Genomic DNA, 21,002 nt, shown 5'->3' with positions numbered 1-21,002 from the left:
AAGGGCAGGTCTTCTCCCCTGCGCTGGCGGACAAATTGCTGCCTAGCACCATCACGGGCCCTTGCATGCAGGATTGTTTTTGTGCAGGAATGGGCACCTTCCTGCACAATTCAATCCAGAGAGGCCTTTTTCCTCTTTCTATGTTTGCTGGAAAAAACGGGGGTTTAGGGTAAGATATTACAGAGAGATGTAAAAGGTAAAGTGTTATTTAGGGGGTGGTGTTACTGAAATAGGTATTGGGTGATATGTTACTGAGGGAGATTTGGGAAAGATGTTACTGAGGGGATATTGGGTAGATGTTACTAAAATAGGTATTAGGTAACATGTTACTGAGATAGATATTGGATAAGATATTACTGAGGGGGGTATTGGGTAAGATATTACTGAAGGGGTACTGGGTAATATGTTACTGAGGGAAGGATTGGGTAAGATGTTATCAAGGGAGGTAATGGGTGAGTCTGACTCCTGGGAAACACCCCATGCATGGCAGAATTCTTACATTGTTTACTCCCATCACAAAACTCCTCCTGCCTGCATCCAAATGGAATCTTGATGACCTAATGATTACGTCTCCTCCTTCTAGGGGGAACTGAAACCAGCTTTCGAAACATGAGAGAATCTGATCACCCCTATAATTCAAGGTTATGTATTTAATCTTTTGCAACTGGAGGTCCATGAAACTCTGGAAATAATTAATCAAATAGTAGATGGTTTCACTCCTTACCCTTTTTTACCATATCTGATTACTCATGTCCGAACAGTGAGTAAGCAGGAGGAGACCTCTCTATGCAGTCTGTCGCACTTATTTGGATCAGCCACTACTATCTTGCGCCCTAGGGTGCCTGAGCAAGAGGTGTCCTGCCTCACAGATCCAGGAGGCAGCAGTGCCCCGACAGGGGTGCATTCATGGGCACTAGAACATCCCAGAACAGCACCCTCCCACAATGTTAGGACATGGAGCTGTGCTTCCGCAGAGCTGCAGGTACTTTAAACATGCCTATTGCAAAGTGGAATACTCTGCTAAAAGAGTTTCCATTGATTTCAGGCTGAAAAGGAATGATTATGAGTAAAATAAAGTGCCAGAGATAAAGTGGTACAGAGATCTATCACGGGCCTACCCTGCATATTGGGCAATCATAGATGTGGAGCTTGCCACGCATGTGGATCAGCTATGATCACAGATTGCCTTAAATACAATAATGTGGAGGTTAAACTCAGATTTCTTACGAATTGCAGAAGCAGCAACATTGTGTACATATTATTCTGCCCATGTGGACTCCCTTACATAGGAGAGACAGGCCGTGAACTTCGGGTACGGCTCAGTGAGCATAAATCGGCTATAAGGACAAAAAAAGTGTCAGCGCCAATGGTGCAACACTTCTTAGATCGTAACCATACTGAAGAGGACCTGAAATGGTGTATTTTGGAAAAGGTACAACATAAAATGGGTCAAAAAATAGAGATCACTCGCAAGAAACGTGAAACGTTTTGGATTTTCCACTATGACAGTGTACGAAAAGGTCTTAATACAGACATAGCCTGGTATGTGACAAAATGATTCCAACCATCATATTATTCAGATACGCTATAACCGGACTTAGCATCATTACTAAAAATAAGAGGGATCTCTTATTTCATTTTGTCAATGAAAAATGCAAGACCTGAATGAGATACAATTATTGTAGAGATATTTGTGGTACTTTTTAATAACCATAGAATTCATGCATCTGTGCATTATTATACCATCATCCCTTCCTTTGGAGGCATAACTTTGGCTTATTAAAAATGGATAAGAGTACAAAAATAATTATATCCACTTGTATATCGTGTTAATTACATGCACTTCTCCTAATCTCCTGTTATTTAGAGGCTGGGAGCTTTTGAAGCACGGTATCTTATCATGGCGACAAATACTATATTTATGTTAACCTTCGGTTTTAGTGAAGGCTCGATAGTGGCTTTGCACACTACAAGATGGTGGACAGGTAGAGTCCTCTTTCTATTATGAACGGAACTTGCTCTGCGTCTTCTCGCAATACCACGCAGTGAAGGACCGATCAGGAAGCGGCGCGTAGTATTTAAAAAGCCGTCAGCAAACAAGTAGCTCGATTAAAACAAAATCTTTTGGAGGCGTTACGGGTTGAAGAATAATGAAGGACGTGCAGTAGAGAAGGTAAGAGGCCGTGAGAAACGGGAATGGGGCGCGTGTTGACCGAATGACGGTAAAAATAGTCATAGTTTACAGAGCCTTCCTAACTTGAAGAGAGGCAATTAGAACGTGGGACCTCTATCCGTTAGGTCTTTTGGGTCGGACCCTGGACCTGGTGCGCTGGCAATGCTGTTTTGTTAAGTGGAGAAGGGCCTTGCAGAGATCGAGTTGAATACGAAATCCATGTATCCCGCTCAATGACTGACATGAATTAACGATAATTTACTACTAGCATGATGGCATATAAGTTGCGAAAAAGATTCACTCTATGTATCAAAATTAAATAAAAAATAGGAAAAGTCTTTAATTGGCATACCTAAACCAATATATGGCATCATAGAGTACTGATGTGTGTATACATAACTTCCTCTAGGTATTGAACAAGAGATTTTTTCGGACCATCATGAGTGACGGCTAAAAATATCCACAGCACAGATATAAATAATGAGAATCTGAAAGGACGCTACTCCTAAGGTTAGTAGAATAAAGAGTTGTGGGTAAAGATTCACAAGAAAATACCCTAATCTAATATATGGCAATATAGAGTACCTATGTGTGTATACATATCTTCCTCTAGGTATTGCATAGGAGATTGTATCGGACTATCATGAGTGACTGTTAAAAGTATCCACAGTACAGATATAACCAAAGGGAATCTGAAAGGACGCTACTCCTAAGGTTAGTAGATTCAATAGTTGTGGGTTAATAGTCATAAGAGAATACCCTTGCACAGGAGAAATAATTAAAACCACACTTATTTTGTCATGCATAGGATAACACTACCACTGGGTATTAGAAAACTGGAATAAGACCATGGCCCTTGGATAATACGCGGACCCTAATCTGTGTGCAGAAGTAGGTAAAATGACGCTATTAGAAACCTTGCTACTTATTTTTAATAAAATAACACAAGTACGCTAATAGTGGTTCCTTTCATTTCTTGTCGTCATAGGAACTACTGACAAAAATTCCCCGAACCCCAAAACGGCTAACGTTATATTCCTATCGATATCATTGGGATATTGGAATACCAATACCTCACATGTAACAACACAAACTGGTTAGTATAAGTAGAAATGTAAACTGGTGGGCTAATTTTATGCTTAACGACATTGCAGAGCTAGCCCTAGTTTTCCTGCCTGCACCTATGTCTCTAACCTGATAGGTCATGTCACTGTCACCTCCTCTCTTGGGTGGTTGTGGGCTAGATTATAGTGGATCAGACAATTTAAATGGAATGACAGTTTTTAGTTTTGAATTTATTTGTATGATAGTACACTATGTTAATATTTTGCATATGTTTTTGTAGGTCCCCTGGAGCCCACATGTGTTATATCTTACAAGGTCCTGAAGAAGGTGGTTTTTGGACAACTATTAAATCCACCGAAACGCGCGTAGACCATTCTAGTGCTGGGTCTCATACATTGTTATAGAGACTTCTTGAGTACCTAGTTGGGATATAGTTGGTATTGATGCTGTGAGAGTGGAAGTAGTGGTATGAGAGGTGATGTGTATGAATGAAGTGATCCAGGGGGATTTAATGATATTAGGTTTTTTTATGTAATTGTTTTAGAAATAGTATGACTTAGTAGAGAAATATATGTATCAATGAACATAGGCATTGTAGAACTGAAGTCTACTGTCTGTCACTTGTTAAATGGACTTAATACAAAAAAGAAAAGAAATATATAAAAAATAATCAATAATTTTTTGATACAAATAAAAATGAATTTTTGAGAAAAACTGCTGTGTTTATAAAGTGTACTTTTTGAATTAAATTGTTAAACGATGTGAAGTAATCCTTGTATGTAAATAATTTGGTCGATGAGGGAAAATCTTGATACTATAAAATAAAGTGCCACAAAAATGCCGCTAAATTTCCATATTTGTGCCGCTAAATTTGGTAATCCATGTCGCAATATCCTGGGGGGTCTGATTATGGTTAAAAATTAGCTTTCTTTTAAACGATATAGAAATTCACTGAAAAAAACAATGGTTACAGGGACGTTTTAGTTAGGCTGACATTTCTCTCGTACTAAAAAAGAGAAATTCAGCCGTTATAGTTAGCCGAGCTAACTAAAACTCATGCCACCGCAATCCACTGCTTATGAACTCACAAATTACATCACTCATGACATGGTCAGTGACATCACTGATGACATCTCAAATGACATCACTGATGACATCATCCAGTGACTGTGAGTGTTTTAAAAACGTTTTTGAGTATTAAATATATATACACCAAGGTGTATTGATGAATCAGTGAGTGTATGAGTGCCTGTACGGGAGATTCATTGTTTGTCTCTTGCGCCCAGGCAATGCCCTGTTTATCACCTCACATATTACATCACTCATGACATGGTCAGTGACATCACTAATGACATTTCAAATTACATCACTCATGACATCACTGATGGCATCATCCACAGACTCTCTGATGCACTCAATCACACACAATATAACCTTTCATACACCCACTCCAACTTCCATCCTAACATGCTCAAAACAATTGACACATCCATACCAGTACTTACACAGCCACTCACTGATTCATAGGTCTACACTCACATCCACTCAGTTACCCATACAGCCACTCAAACACCAACTCAGTCACTAAAATAGCCACAGATATATCACACATACACCCAGATAGCCACTCACACACAGTCAGTGACTCATAGAGCTAGTCACATACCAACTCACTCACATATAGATCAATCATGTAGCCATTTACTCACCTCTACAATTATACACACAATTACTCATTTATTCATACAGATACTAACACATACTCACTCACCTACACAGTCACTGACACAAGCACACATTCACTCATGCGGCCACTCTTACAATCACCTAGTCACACATACACTCACTCATATACGCCAACACTCACCTATACTGCCTTTTACATATGCCGTTACTCACCCATATACCACTTGCACCTTCATTAACTCACCATCCCAGCCATACACCGACTCAGGGCCAGATGTAGGTATCCAAATACCGGTCGGTAACGGCCGAAAATACCGATTTTCTGCCGTTACCGACCGGTATTTGGATACTGAGATTTAGGGCATCTCAAAATACAGATTCGGTAATTTTACCGAATCGGTAAATTTACAGATTCGGTAAAATTACAGATTCTGTAAAATTACCGAATCTGTATTTTGAGATGTAGCTGGCACTGTAAACAGTGCCACAGGGCTTTAAGCATTCGTTATTTACCACCAACTATTAGTTGGTGGTAAATAACGAATACCTGTGTATATACAAATCTGTGCATGTACACCTGTGCCATGTGACAGACATACATGCCCTTAGGGCATGTATGTGTGCCACATGGCACACAAGCACTAATCAGGGGGGCAACAGGGTGTAAAAGTGACACTCTGCCACCCTTGACTTTTTCGGTATTTACCGAATCGGTAATTACTGATTCGGTAATTGACATTCATTCCTATGGGCCTGGAGGCCCATAGGAATGAATGGCAATTACAGAATCGGTAAATACTGATTCGGTAATTATCGAATCTTACCGATTCAGTAAAAAATACCGAATTATTACCTACATCTAATTTACCGATTCTAAAATACCTAATCTGTAAAATTCAGTATTTTAGAATCGGTAAAAAAGATTTACCTACATCTAGCCCTCAGCTCCTTACAGATGCACTCACTAACCCATACAGACACTGACTCAATCCAGGCAGTCACACACACCCTCACCCACCCACAAAGACATTTATACACCTGTACAGGTACTCAAACAACCTATGAATCTCCCATACAGACATTCAGCTACCCACTCACCAACCCATACAGCCACCAATTGACAGACATTGAGACAACCTAGTCACTCACCCATACATTCACTGAGACACCTAATCACTCACTTATACAATCAGTCACGCACCCACTGAATCTTCCATTCAGGCACCCATACACTCACTGAGTCATCAATACACCTTGGTGTATATATTTAACACTCAAAAAGTTTTTAAATCACTCACAGTCACTGGATGATGTCATCAGTGATGTCATTTGAGATGTCATCAGTGATGTCACTGACCATGTCATGAGTGATGTAATATGTGAGTTCATAAGCAGTGGATTGCGCTGGTGTGAGTTATAGTTAGCTCAGCTAATTATAACTGCTGAATTTCTCTGGTTTTGTATGAGTGAAATGTCAGTCTAACTATAAAGTCCCTTGACAACCAGAACGATAATATCTACTGACAAAAGACAAAAGTGGTCTGCTGCTTGTCATGGAAAAAGACTATGACTGGGTCAATACAAAAGCATCTTATCATACTTGTTGCCTCATACTGGTAAAGGTATCCTCGCTAAAAAGAAAACTATAATTAAAGGCTTAAATGGATTAATTTGAACTGGAATGAGAAACTCAGCGAACACATTCATAATAATTCATCTCACTATTATCATAATCAACATCTCATATATCAAAAGCTGTTTGTTCGCTTATGTGCGTGAATCAGACCTGTTATTTGATATATGACATCCATATTTACTGAATACATGAAATCAATATGGGGTTAGCAATTGTACTGAATAAATGCTTTCCTATATAGGTATCTAAATACATACCTAAACAGAATAAATAAATATATATACATAATATAATATAATATAATATTTATACATAATATATATATGTTGGCCCCAAATGGGTCTAGTCATGATATAACTATGGTCTATAGAAATCTTAGTAATGCGATCACATTGTAATAAAAATCCTGTGATTCGCTTAAAGGTCATTGGAGCTATCAACTATCCATTTTTTGACGGGTTCCTTTTAACGTACTCCTTCTGTCCCCTAGTGTACCATGGCCTATTGAGTGATACTCTTGATCGCCATTACCATAGTTGTTATGTTTGCTATTATAGGCCTTAATGCTCTAAATTCATTTAATGACAAAACAATGCAGCAGTCAGATAGCATTATTCTATGGTGTCTGTGTCCAATGCTTACTAAAGTGACAAGTGCTTACTAAAGTACTTACTGAAGTGCTGAACGTGTGAAGTGCATTGTGATATATATATTCTTCTGTCATCTGTCTTCTGTTATCTGTGATGCATACAAATTCTGCATTTCGTTTCAGAATGGAATGAGAATTTACTCATGAAATTACATGTTTTCATGGAGAATTAGAGTAAGCGCACAAAGCTTTTGTTTCTGAAACCCTTTTCCTTCAATAATATCACAAGTTGTAAATATTTCTAAACAATTTAGGAATAAACTCGGACACCATGAACATCGACACCGAGGAATTTATATTTCTGCACCAGGCACGCTACCTTATTTTGAACATTTTCCTTTTTCTATCTTGACCCCTGACTTCCTGTAATACTGTCAGTGGATTATTTTTTGTCACTGAGGGAGATGCTTAAGCATGGACCGGAGCAGATAAGTGATATGACAAAAATCAGCCTTGGCAAAGCATGGAATTACTGACCACTTTAATAGCTCCAGCTGACCTCTAGCTGAAATGTCACCTCTGGTTATTACCATTCCTATCCACTTTTATGGTTTCTGGAATATAATTTGTCACACTTTTTTTAACGGACTCGTGCAAGCTTTCAGCTTTTAAAAACACGGGCTATCACTCAGCAGTGCTAACAATTATACATCATTGAACATACCTGCCTGAAAGCAAAGTGTGAATGGTCTACGTGAGATGGGAGTGAGTGTAAGTGTTTCGTGTTTTAGGCTCTAGAGTTACAATAAACGCACCCACGCTCGGTGACTGGAAATGAGGACATGATTTTCACATTTCTTGTGAGATCTGTTAGATAAGATATGGATGTTGCAAAGCACATTTCTCCACTGTGTGAAACAAGAGCACGCGAGAACTCGCTGTTCTAGTGGAACAGGTTCAAGTGTTTCCAGCGGAATATTGGTAACAATGACCACATTGTATTGATATATTTCTCCGCCGCCTTTATCGCTCACCTCGAAGACGTGCTGCACTGCACCTGCTCGAAAGAGAAACATACACGAAAAAAAGGTTTACAATTTTATTTTTAATAGCTATACGAAGACTGTTCCACTATCGGAATCAATCGATATCCGAGTTTTTTACTTTGGGAAATGTGACCGTGAAATGATTGGGTATTTCTAGACGGTCCATTGAGAGGCAATGCGTTCTGACACACTAAAGATCTTAGCAGGGGCGGCTCTAGGCTCATAGTGGCCCTGGGCAGGGAGCATAGGTCCGGTCAGGGCGGAGCCTATTGGCGTGGCGGCCTCTGGGGGTTGGCGGCCCTGTGCTGGTGCACAGCTTGCACATGCCTAAGGCCGCCCCTGATCTTAGATTGGTTGGTACCAGAGACCACCAGAGTCCCACCACCTCATCCATTCTGGTAACAAAATGCACATTTTGTACCATTTCTCCTTCTTGGCCTGCCCACTAGCATGGTGGGTTTATGAGATACAGTATGGCCTTGCCTAAGGGCCGGGAAGCAAAACCGCTGTAGACTAGAGCTCATACCTTTTTGTGGTCCCCACTGTAAAATAAATAAAGCTGTACTGGAGTCTGCTGTCCTCTGCACGGTTTACTCTGAGCCATCCTGCTGTCTTGCCAAGGAAGTAAAAATATGCAGCAACCATTCCACGCTGCCCCAAAAGAACACAGAAATATTATAAAATGAAGAAACACCAACTGAACAATCAAATAATCTCCAGTAGCTCAGCTGTAACTTTATTTCCTGGTCACTTTACAGCCATATTTTTTACTTGACTCTGGTACTGCACCATTGCTACTGACTCCACTTGGACAACCGGCGTTGGGCATTAGTGCTGAACTCATATTATGTTTTTTATTGGCACTTCAGCAAAATACATTATATCACGTCACTGCAGTTAGTGGCGATTCTTCCTAATTTCTATATATAAACTTGGAATGTTTTAAGGTATAAAACTCTGAGAACATGGCCATAAGTGATTCACAAGGTAGCAACACTTTTTTCTATGTGTTTGTCCAGTAACAACATTAATTTAATAGTGCTTCCTATAATGTCTATTAACCATATATGAATATGTTATTTGCACAATGTACAAATTGGACTGTATCATTTCAAATATTGCAGTTAAGGAAGGCCACACATTACACCATCACCTCTCGTAAATTCCCAATGTAATATGTCCACACGGCTATGAGGCAAATGGCACAGGCACAGCAAATGGTCAAACGCTGTGAGCAGGAAGAGAAAAGGCAAGAGCAAATGACCCTGGCAGACTCCAGTCCTCATTTGGAAGGCTTCGATGAGTTGTGCTCCATGGGCTATCATGCAGGTCATTCCCTTGTAAGAGTTCCTGATGATTCCTATAGGTTTATCTGGCACACCACAGTGGTGGCACAGTTTCCAAAGGGTCTCTCTGTCGTCACTGTTGAATGCCATCTCATAGTCATTGAAATTTACATAGCTGTGGGAGTTACATTCCATCAACTGCTTAATGATGATGCGTAGTGTTGCAATCTGGTCTGGGCAGGATCTGACTTTGCGAAAGCCTACTTGCTGGTCTCGCAACTGAGCATTGACTTGTTTCTTCACTCTGTTCAGGATGACTCTGTTTGACACTTTGCCTGGGGCTTGACAAAAGAGTTATCCCTCTATAGTTCGTGCTTTTACACAAGCCACTTTTTTTTTATGATCTCAATGAGATGACGCTTTTTACAGTCTGATGGAACATTTTCCTCTTCCCTGGTCCTTCCAAAGATGGGATAGAGTATTACTACTGATATTTCAATTCTGCCTTCAGTGCCTCTGCAGGAATTTTGTCAGGTCCTGCTGCCTTCCTGTTTCCCAAATGTTTGATGGCTTGCAGTATTTCTTCCTAGATTGGTCTGCTGCAGTCGACTGGCAAGTCCTTGTCAGCTGGCTGTATGTCTGGTGGCATTGGCTGGTTTCGCAAATCTTCAAAGTGCTCCACCCATCTTTGTTGTTGGCCTTCATTACCCATGATTGTCTTCCCAGCTTTGGGCCTGATTCACAAAGATAAACTTGCACTTTTGTGTAAGTTTACTGCTTTTAAGTATTCACAAAGGTTAACTCAAACCAAAAGTTCAAGGGACTTGTTTATGAGAGGTTGGCTGGAGCTTCACTTTGTTTTAATGCTCTGGTGGCACAAGCCTCTCAATCCCATCTATGAAGTGATGCAAAGCCACTCTGAATGGCTTTGCAAAGCCTCATAGATATGGAGTAAGACAAAGCAGCACAAGTCGCTACCTTGCATTGCTCTGTGTCAAGGAGTAATTCCATGGGCGTTGCGGTGGGCTATTCCACCAACACCCATGGATGTTACCACTGCCCCAGATATACTTAATCACATAAACTTGGGGCAGCATCAAAACCTTACACCTCCCCAGAGCAGGCGTAATGAGGAGAAATTCTGCAGCACACCTAGAAAAAGAAAACCACTTCTCAGGATTGTTTTATGCAGGAAGGTGCCCCTTCCTGCCAAAAATGACCCTGCCTACAACGAAGGCACCCTTGCAACGTGGTGCAAGGGTGCCTGCATTGACACGAGGCAGAAATTGTGCACCAGCACAGGCAGAAAGGACAGGAATGCACTGTATTTCATAATTATGGGGCATTCTTGCTCTTTCACGTTGGTGTAGGGCAATGCAGCAAAAAAAAGTACGGCATTGTCCTATGCCAATTCCTCACTATTGAGGCCCTAAATTTACGACTTTCGGTATTCATAAAGGCCATTTACGAGTAATATCTTTACGTCCGTAGTTGGGCGGAATCTCCACACTCGGGCAGAGATTCCGCTCTCAGGCCAAAGTAAGTGTAATTACATACGCCTGCAGACTATCAACACCACCTGCAATTGCAAAACTACAAACCACATAAAAGCAGCACACAATCAGGGCCTGGTTTTGCCACATCGACCTTTCATCTGCCTGTGCTGCACCTTGCCTCCACTATACTACCTCTGAGAAGGAAGAATAATTATAATGACGAGAAGACCACATGATAATCAAGTTCATGGTGATGCACCACAAATGACTGCATGTTCTACCCCCCCTACAGCAGCAGTGCTACACAGAAGTTAACACTACAGCAGCATTTGGCTACTGCAGTCACTGCATTGGGGGAAGATGTCTGTACTGTCACAGACATTACAAAGAAGTGGGGGGGTGAGAAGAGGCAGGTGAAGGAGAAGTACAGCAGGATAGAGGTAGCCAAAGCCCTCCCTGGTGAACCAACTGGAACTGGCTTTCATTTCCCGCCACTTGAGAAGAACATCCTCTCCACCATGCAGCTCACCTGATTCATGGGCTGCCTGAGAGAGATAACTTCAATGTAGTGGCAGGTAACATGTGATGAGTCCAACATTTACAGTAAATGATAAATGTCTGCGACACACTGCAAATGTGACTTTGGATGTTGTCTCAAGTATGGGCAAATTGCATGGTGAGTCATACCCTCCTATGTCTCTTGTCGTCCATTGCACTACAAGTCACAGACACCTTTGGGATTGAAATAGCAACTTCCAATTCCTCAATCCCAAACAGTGGCCAATCAATGCTGGTGTATTCACCTAATACTGGTATATAGCAATAGATAATGAGCCTCATTCGCATATGATTACTGTTGGCATGTAGATGCAATTGGGTAAATATGTGACATGTTGAAAACAGTCAACATTTCTTAGTTACGTCTGGTGACTTTTCCCTTTTGTTGCCATATACAGCCAGAGTACAGTCACTCACTGGAGCAGAGGTCCCTGCACCTGCGGGGATACAATTACATGGGGCACATCAACCCATACCACCAGCACAAACTTGTATGTAAATATCGTCAGGAGAGGGTTCAAACTCCTTCATTGCAATCAAATAATCCCTAGATATATTACATTGAATCTCAACATTACCAAACCTGTGGACTGAACTAGGAAATGTGCATTACATATGTCAACTAAAATGTAAACTGAAAACACACATTTCATTGTAGGCCCTGTGACATTGTCGAGAGAAACGCAGCCCACAGTGATCTCTGCTACTTGTGCGGGTGTGACATATGGATCTGGTCAGGCATCACACACTGGCCATCTGCTTGGAGATTGTTCATGTGGATTTAATCGAGGGCGTGACCCACTGCAGTCGCCCAGCCTATTGAGGAGATACCACTAGAGTGAAATGAGGCGGCTGTGTGCAAGGGAGTCGGAAAGGGTGACATCCCGTTTTCCGACCATTCAGAATATTAAGCATTCACGGAGGCTAACGTGTAACTGAGCACTTGCAGGAGATGAAAAGCACAAGACAAACGTGATTAATAGCTTCACTACAACAAAGCAGGTACGGATTGAACATTGCGAACATTAAAGCTGAATGAGAATCCATCGGGATTCCATGCAGGAATTACTAAATGGCAGTGCCATGCATTGTGGGACTTGTATTTTAACATTGAGTCATGTGACCTCACGTATAAAGAGCATGCACGACACACTTTGCATTTTTAAACATTTCCAACTGTGACCAAGGCGAAAGCTGAAACGCGTAAGGACATGGAAATATGTGCTGCTGTCCTCTGAATAAATGTTTTGCTTTCTGAAATGGGCCTCATCTGTTTGGATATATATATATATATATATATATATATATATATATATATATATATATATATATATATATATATATATATATATATATATATGGCCGAAATAAAGAAATAAATAAAATAAATAAAATAAATAAAATAAATAAAATAAATAAAATAAATAAATATATATATATATATATATATATATATATATATATATATATATATATATATATATATATATATATATATATATATATATATATATATATATATATATATATATATATATATATATATATATATATATATATATATATGTGTGTCAAAATGCTATACCTTCCCAGGGGAGGTGTAACAAGGAAAAATATCTTAATTTCTCTTCACTTTTTCCTCTTTCTACATGTGATGCATTCTGCAGCACACAAAAAATGATAAAAACGTCTCAAAGGATTGTTTTTGTGCAGGAAGGTGTCCCTTCCTGCACAAACACAATCATGCCTGCAACTCAGGCACCCTTGCACCATGGCCGTTGGTTTGTTGAAATCACACTTCAGGTGGCTCACTAATACTTAGGTGTGCTTCTATATTCCATTAAACTGGCATGCAAGATTGTCCTGGAGTGATTGTGTCTCACAAATTAGCCAGGAACAAAAATGATGACTATGGGCCTAATTATGACATTGGCAGTCTTGGAGCAGGGCAGCTGCCCCACTCCAAGACGGCCAAAGACGCGTGAGCTCCACCTACCAGATTACAACTTTTTTAGTCTCTAACAGGCGTTTTTTGGTGCTCCCAGGGCAGTGTCCATTAAAAAGGCACAGCAATGAGAGCAATAAAGACAGTCTCTGCGCGGCATGGACTGGTGCAGTCCATGCCATGCAGGAACTGTGGGAGTATACACACATGGGGCACGACATGAGCCCCCCTGCAAGCACCAAAATGCCTGGGAAAGTGGGGCCCTGTAGGGGCCCCTTTTTTCCTGACCGCCAGCAGTTTCATGGAGTAGGAAGCTCCATGAGATTGCTCGTGGTCAAGAAACTTGCAATATGCATAGCGGTGCCACAGTGGTACCACTAGCATACTGTGATCCCCTTAGTGCCACTGCCATGGAGCATGGTTCTCTGGTGGTTGCGGCGGTCCAATGGAGGTCTGACCCACAAAGTTGTAATTAGGCAGTCGGACCACCTGTGTGCTAGTGGCAGGACTGCCACTGCAGCACCACCCTGAGTTTGGCCATCCATAGTAAGACCCTGTTTGAGGTCTGACAAGTGGGGAAGCTCTGGAAGTAGTATGTCAATTGGGTATTTGATGAAAAACTTTAGGACATCCCTTAAACCCTGACAGACAATTACTTACTTAAATACAGAGAGTGAAACAAATGTCTGGATTTGGTCAGAAGGGAGCAGAGGACCTTGACCTTTAGCCTCAACGGGAAGCATAACTCACAACTGTAGAAAGCATGGAAGATTATGGAAGCTTTGACATGGAAAGACTTAACCTGTTAGGAACTCACAAATGAAGCCATACATGGAGTCACACCCCTCAGGCTGTATGTTACTGTACTAGAAAGGCACCTAAAATCATTGTACATATTGTTTCTGACTATGAAGAGTATTCCAAGAGTAGGAATGTTTTATTTGAAGGAGTCCTCAGATTCAAGTTTTCTTTGATCTTGCCCTTGCCCTCACCACGTCTTCAACAAGGCCGACGCTGTCATCGCACCCCACCTGCGGGACATCATCAACACCTCCTTCAACACCGCTACCTTCCCGGAGAACTGGAAGCATGCCGAACTCAGCGCCCTACTAAAGAAGCCATCAGCCGACCCCACCGACCTCAAGAACTACCGACCCATCCCTCTGCTCCCGCTCCCCGCTAAAGTCATCGAGAAGACCGTCAACAAGCAGCTGGCCGCCTTCCTAGAGACGAACGGATCCCTCGACCTCTCGCAGTCTGGCTTCCGGGACAACCACAGCACCGAGACCGCCCTGATCGCAGCCACCGATGACATCCGAGCTCTGCTCGACAACGGAGAAACAGCGGCCCTCATCCTCCTAGACCTCTCCGCGGCCTTCGACACTGTCTGCCACCGTACCCTAGTACAGCGCCTCAGCAACATCGGAATCCAGGAGAAGGCACTGGAGTGGACCATCTCCTTCCTCGCCGGAAGGACACAGAGAGTCCGCCTCCCCCCGTTCAGATCAGAAGCCACCGAAGTCATCTGCGGCGTTCCTCAAGGCTCCTCACTCAGCCCAACCCTTTTCAACGTCTACATGAGTCCCCTCGCAGCCATCGCACGCCAGCACAACCTCAACATCATCTCCTACGCCGACGACACCCAGCTGATCCTCTCCCTCACCAACGACCCCACCACCGCCAGAGCCAACCTACACGAAGGGATGAAAGAGGTAGGCGAATGGATGAAGAACAGCCGCCTGAAACTGAACTCGGACAAGACGGAAGTCCTCATCCTGGGATCCTCACCCTCCGCCTGGGACGACTCCTGGTGGCCCCCCGCCCTAGGCAGCGCACCCAAACCAACAGACCACGCACGCAACCTGGGCTTCATCCTGGACTCCTCCCTCTCCATGACCAGATAAGTCAACGCCGTTTCCTCGTCGTGCTTCAACATCCTACGCATGCTACGCAAGATCTTCCGGTGGATCCCCACCGAGACCAGGAAGACGGTCACCCAGGCCCTCGTCACCAGCCGACTGGACTACGGTAACTCCCTCTACGCCGGAACCACCGCCAAACTCCAGAAGAGACTCCAGCGGATCCAGAACGCCTCAGCACGACTCATCCTGGACATCCCCCGTCGCAACCACATCTCCGGACACCTAAGAGACCTGCACTGGCTCCCGGTCAACAAGAGAATCACCAACCGTCTCCTCACCCACGCACACAAAGCCCTGCACAACCAAGGCCCAGGATACCTCAACAGCCGCCTCAACTTCTATGCCCCCAAACGCCAGCTTCGATCGACCGGCCACGCCCTCGCCACCGTCCCCCGCATCCGAAGAGCCACCACAGGGGGAAGGTCCTTCTCCTACCTCGCCGCCAAGACCTGGAACTCCCTCCCGACTCACCTCCGCCTGACCCAGGACCACCTCGCCTTCAGGAAGCAGCTCAAGACCTGGCTGTTCGAGCAGTAGCGGAACCCCCTCCCCAAGCGCCTTGAGACCCTCCGGGTGAGTAGCGCGCTATACAAATGCTTTGATTGATTGATTGATTGATTTGATGACTTTTCTTGCACTTTATCACTTCTAAGAGTCCAAGTCTCAGAAACAATGCTGAAGGTTGTGGCTTTCCTCAGGGCAATACATAGAATCAGAAGTGGGAAACGTGCTGCTGAGGATCCACCGTTGAAGGAATCGCAGGATCTCAAAAAGTCACAACCACAGAAACCCGTTGATTGTAGCTAATGCTGATGCAGAAAAGGACGTTAAATGCTGCAATAACATTGGGCGCAAGACAATTACCATCTTTCAATCTCATGGCCACTCCTTTCTTCATCCTTAATTCTTTTTCTGTCATTGGTCTATCCCTTTTGGGCATCTGGAGCACTCTTTCAGCCTTTTAGCATTTACACTATGACAAAGAAATGTCTCATGATGAGAAAATACCATCGAGATGTCTAGGATATGTACAGAAAGATTTGAAGCATAAGAAATTCTCTATCATGATATGGTGGCTGGCATTACTATCTCCAGGTACCTCAGGGCAATTTTCAGTTACTACAGTTTATATATCTGGACACTTGACAGTTAATACACTCTAAAGTACTTGTTGGTTAATTTTGCTCTAATCATACTTTATTGAGCATTTTTTGAAGATATATGCACATTTTTTAAACAAACAATGTGCGTTATGGTACACCGACGATACAGCACGCACGATGAACACCATCCACTCCGGATCTCCAACCGACCCCTGCCCCCACCACGTCTTCAACAAGGCCGGCTCCACCATCGCACCCCAACTCCGGAACATCATCAACACCTCCTTGAACACTGCCACCTTTCCGGAGAGCTGGAAGCATGCCGAGCTCAGCGCCCTCCTGAAGAAACCAACAGCGGACCCCACCGACCTCAAGAACTTCCGCCCCATCTCGCTCCTCCCTTTTCCTGCCAAAGTCATCGAGAAGATCGTCAACAGATAGCTTGCCGCCTTCCTCGAGACGAACGGATCCCTCAACCCCTCGCAGTCCGGTTTCAGAGCCAACCACAGCACCGAGACCGCCCTCATCGCAGCCACTGACGACATCTGAGCCCTGCTCGACAATGGGGAAACAGCGGCACTCATCCTCCTGGACCTCTCTGCAGCGTTCAACACTGTCTGCCACCACACCCTAGTACAACGCCTCAGCAACATCGGCATCCAAGAGAAGGCACTGGAGTGGATCATCTCGTTCCTCGCCGGAAGAACACAGAGAGTCCGCCTCCCCCCGTTTTGCTCCGAGGCCACCAAAGTCATCTGCGGCATTCTGCAAGGATCATCACTCAGCCCCACCCTCTTCAACGTCTACATGAGACCTCTTGCAGCCATCGTACGCCAACACAACCTCAACATCATCTCCTACGCCGATGACACCCAGCTGATCCTCTCCCTCACCAGAGACCCCGACACCGCCAGAACTAGCCTACACGAAGGGATGAAAGACATCGCCGAATGGATGAAGAACAGCCACCTGAAACTGAACTCAGACAAGATGGAAGTCCTCATCCTGGGACCATCGCCCTCCGCCTGGGACGACTCCTGGTGGCCCCCCGCCCTGGGCACCACTCCCAAGCCAACAGACCACGCACACAACCTGGGCTTCATCCTGGACTCCTCCCTCTCGATGACCAGACAAGTCAACGCCATCTCCTCATCATGCTTTCACACCCTTCGCATGCTCCGCAAGATCTTCCGATGGATCCCGACCGAAACCAGGAAGACGGTCACTCAGGCACTCGTCACCAGCCGACTGGACTATGGAAACACCCTCTACGCTGGCACCACACTTAAGCTACAGAAAAGACTCCAACGCATCCAGAACGCCTCCGCCCGAATCATCCTGGACATCCCCCGACGCAGCCACATCTCCGGCCATCTGAGGGACCTGCACTGGCTCCCTGTCAGCAAGAGGATCACGTTCAGGCTCCTCACCCACGCACACAAGTCTCTCCACGACCTGGGCCCCAAGTACCTCAACGACCACCTGACCTTCTACACGCCCACCCGCCAGCTACGATCTACTAGCCTCGCCCTCGCCGCCGTACCACGCATCCGAAGAGCCACCGCCAGAGGCAGATCTTACTCCTACCTGGCGGCCAAGACATGGAACTCCCTCCCCATCCACCTTCGGCTGACCCAGGACCATCTCGCCTTCAGGAGACAACTCAAGACCTGGCTGTTCGAGCAGTAGCGGGCCCCTTGCCCCAAGCGCCTTGAGACCCTTCCGGGTGAGTAGTGCGCTATACAAGTGTTATGATTGATTGATTGATTGACCTCTAAAAAAAAACACATCGGGTGTGCAAATACAACAACCAAACTCCAACCCAAATCTGGAATGCAGAAAACCCTAATCTGGAATGCAAAGTTATGTTATGTTATGTTATGTTATATTATAAGTTTATTTTTATAGCGCACGGCTACTCCAGGGGAGTGTCCCGGCGCTTTATCAGGCAGCTCAAAATAAAAAACATAACACCAATGCAGACAACAAACAAAATTAACAAAAAAGAAAAAAAAGGGCTCCTAAAGATTAAAAAGCCAAGTCTTCAGGCCTTTCCTGAACAGGAGCAAATTCGAGGAGGAGCGTAGCGTCAAAGGCAGGGTGTTCCACAACTGAGGGGCCCTCAAACTAAAGGAGCGACCCCCCGTGCGTGCCTTCCTCACTCGTGGCACCACGGCCAGAAACAGAGACTCTGAACGCAGTGATCTAGTTGGACGATAGAAGGTCAACCTGCGTTGCAGATACCTTGCTCCTGCACCAAAAAGCGCTTTATGCACCAAGGTCAAAGCCTTGAACATAACCCGCTTTCGGATGGGCAGCCAGTGAAGCGACTGCACCAATGCGGAAGCTCTCGCTCGCCTATGAAGGCCGAAGATCGCACGGGCCGCAGAGTTCTGCACAACCTGCAGCCGCTGGATAAGATAGTCCGGGAGTCCTAGATAAAGGACATTCGCATAGTCCAATCTAGAACCCACTAAGGCTTGTACGGTGATCTTCCTATGCTCTTCTGAGAGCAAAGGTAGGAACTTCCGGAGCATTTTGAGCAGCCCATAGCAAGTCCCCGTCAGACCCCGAATATGTGGAATCAACGACAGGTCATTATCCAGCTTCACTCCCAGGTTTTGGCCACCAACGATGCCTGGGCAGGAGGACAGCTATCCACGGGCCACCACGCACGCCAATCAGGGTCTTGGGAGCAGCCGAAGAACAGCACCTCCGATTTACTGGGGTTGGCCTTAAGACTGTTCCGCTGAAGCCAGCTGAAAACCAGCTCCAAACACCCCCGGATGTTCTCTCCATGAAAGGCCTGATCCTTCCCACACGCAAACAGCAATTGTGTGTCATCCGCGTAGGACACGATCCGGGCCCCAAAAGACTCCACCAGTGCCGCCAAAGGTGTCATAAAGATGTTAAAGAGAGTCGGACTCAACACAGAACCCTGTGGAACCCCGACTCCCAATGGAGGCATTTCGGCGGAGCTTGGAGAGGCCCAGACCGTTTGTCGGCGGCCCTCAAGAAAAGATGTAAACCAATTGAACACCGTCCCCCTCAGACCGATGTCATGTAGTCTGACAAGGGTCACCTCATGGGGGACGGTGTCAAAGGCCGCCGATAGGTCAAGCATGACCAGCATGGCCCTACCTCCAGCATCCAGAGTCTCCCTAATGATCTCCGACACCTCCAACAGTGCCGTCTCCGTGCTTAGATTAGGGCGGAAACCGGACTGTGAAGAGTGAAGCAGATCGCTGGACTCGAGATAGCCGGAGAGGACGCCATGCACATGCTTCTCCGTGATCTTAGCCAACGCTGGGAGAAGGGAAATCGGCCTGTAATTGGCCAAAACCTCAGGGTCCGAGCCGGCCTTCTTAAGAAGGGGGATCACCATGGCCCTTTTCCAGGGCGACGGGACCTTCCCCTAACTGAGAGACAGATTCACAAGTGGATTAACCAGTGGGTTAACCACGGTAGCCATCTTAGCCAAAAATTTGGCCGGACAGGGGTCTAAAGGTGAGCCCGATTTGAGATTGGCCAAGAGCGCTAGTGAGGCCTCGCTGGAAATAGCAGGGAACTCTGCGAGAACCGCAGCCGGCATGGACAGCCGTGCCGGTCCTGTACCCGCGCTCACACCCTCCCCTGAAGACTCCACTGTGAACGAGTCCTGGATAGTTTTAATCTTCTCTGTAAAGAATTTAGCCAAGTCACAGACCCACAGCTCCGATGGAACAACCCGGGGAAGGTTGGATCTGGGGGCCATAAACTCCCTGACCACCGTAAAAATCTCCTTACAAGAGTTGGAGGCGGCATCAATCCTCCTAGCCAGATAGTCTCTTTTTTCCCGGAGAATATCGCGATGGTATGACTTAACCATGGTCTTATAGGCCAATCTCGCCCCCTGATCATAATTAAGGCGCCAAGCCCTCTCTGCAACCTTGCACTGGCTACGGACAACCCGCAGTGCCTCAGTGAACCACAGGGCCGAAACCCTCTTAGCCGTCTCCCGCAGGGCCATCGGGGGGGCCAAATCATTCAGCCTCTCCAACAACCAACAACACAAAGTGTGATCACATCATTCTGCATCCCACTAAAGTAATCATAATCTCCCTTTTGAGCTTAATATAGAATAATTAGGGCCCTCATCCCCATTTGTAGCATGCAAGTCTATAAAGTGTGTTCAGAAGAATTTGACAGTTCTTTTCTTTTCCTATGTGGTAGCATCAGCATTCTCTGACCATAGTTGTCCATACAGTGTACACATTTTCTGCTTACTAAGTTTGTAAACAAAATCATACATAATTCATCGCCATGAAACTATACGAACACGTACATGGCACATATTTGAGTTTATAACAAAACCATATTTGTCGCAATAATTTGTGAATATCATATGAATTAAGTATTACTGATGATTTTCACATCTAGTCTAAGGCCATTCTAATCTCAGATGTACATTGGTGTACTTTCATAATGTTGTTTATGTAGACCTATATAGCATAGCAT

General features: G+C 44.6%; 1 long non-coding RNA gene across 1 annotated transcript; it reads left to right on the top strand.

Annotated features, from left to right (window-relative positions):
* The first annotated feature begins 2,837 nt into the window (after positions 1-2,837).
* LOC144798779 (uncharacterized) lies at positions 2,838-3,214 on the top strand. Its single transcript, XR_013603641.1, has 3 exons — positions 2,838-2,887; positions 2,982-3,064; positions 3,162-3,214. It is a non-coding gene; the product is annotated as an uncharacterized LOC144798779 (long non-coding RNA).
* Positions 3,215-21,002: the final 17,788 nt, after the last annotated feature.

Source organism: Lissotriton helveticus, chromosome 12, assembly GCF_964261635.1.
Source record: "Lissotriton helveticus chromosome 12, aLisHel1.1, whole genome shotgun sequence".
In the NCBI taxonomy this organism is placed as follows: domain Eukaryota; kingdom Metazoa; phylum Chordata; class Amphibia; order Caudata; family Salamandridae; genus Lissotriton; species Lissotriton helveticus.
This window is presented reverse-complemented; position numbering and strand designations above follow the sequence as displayed.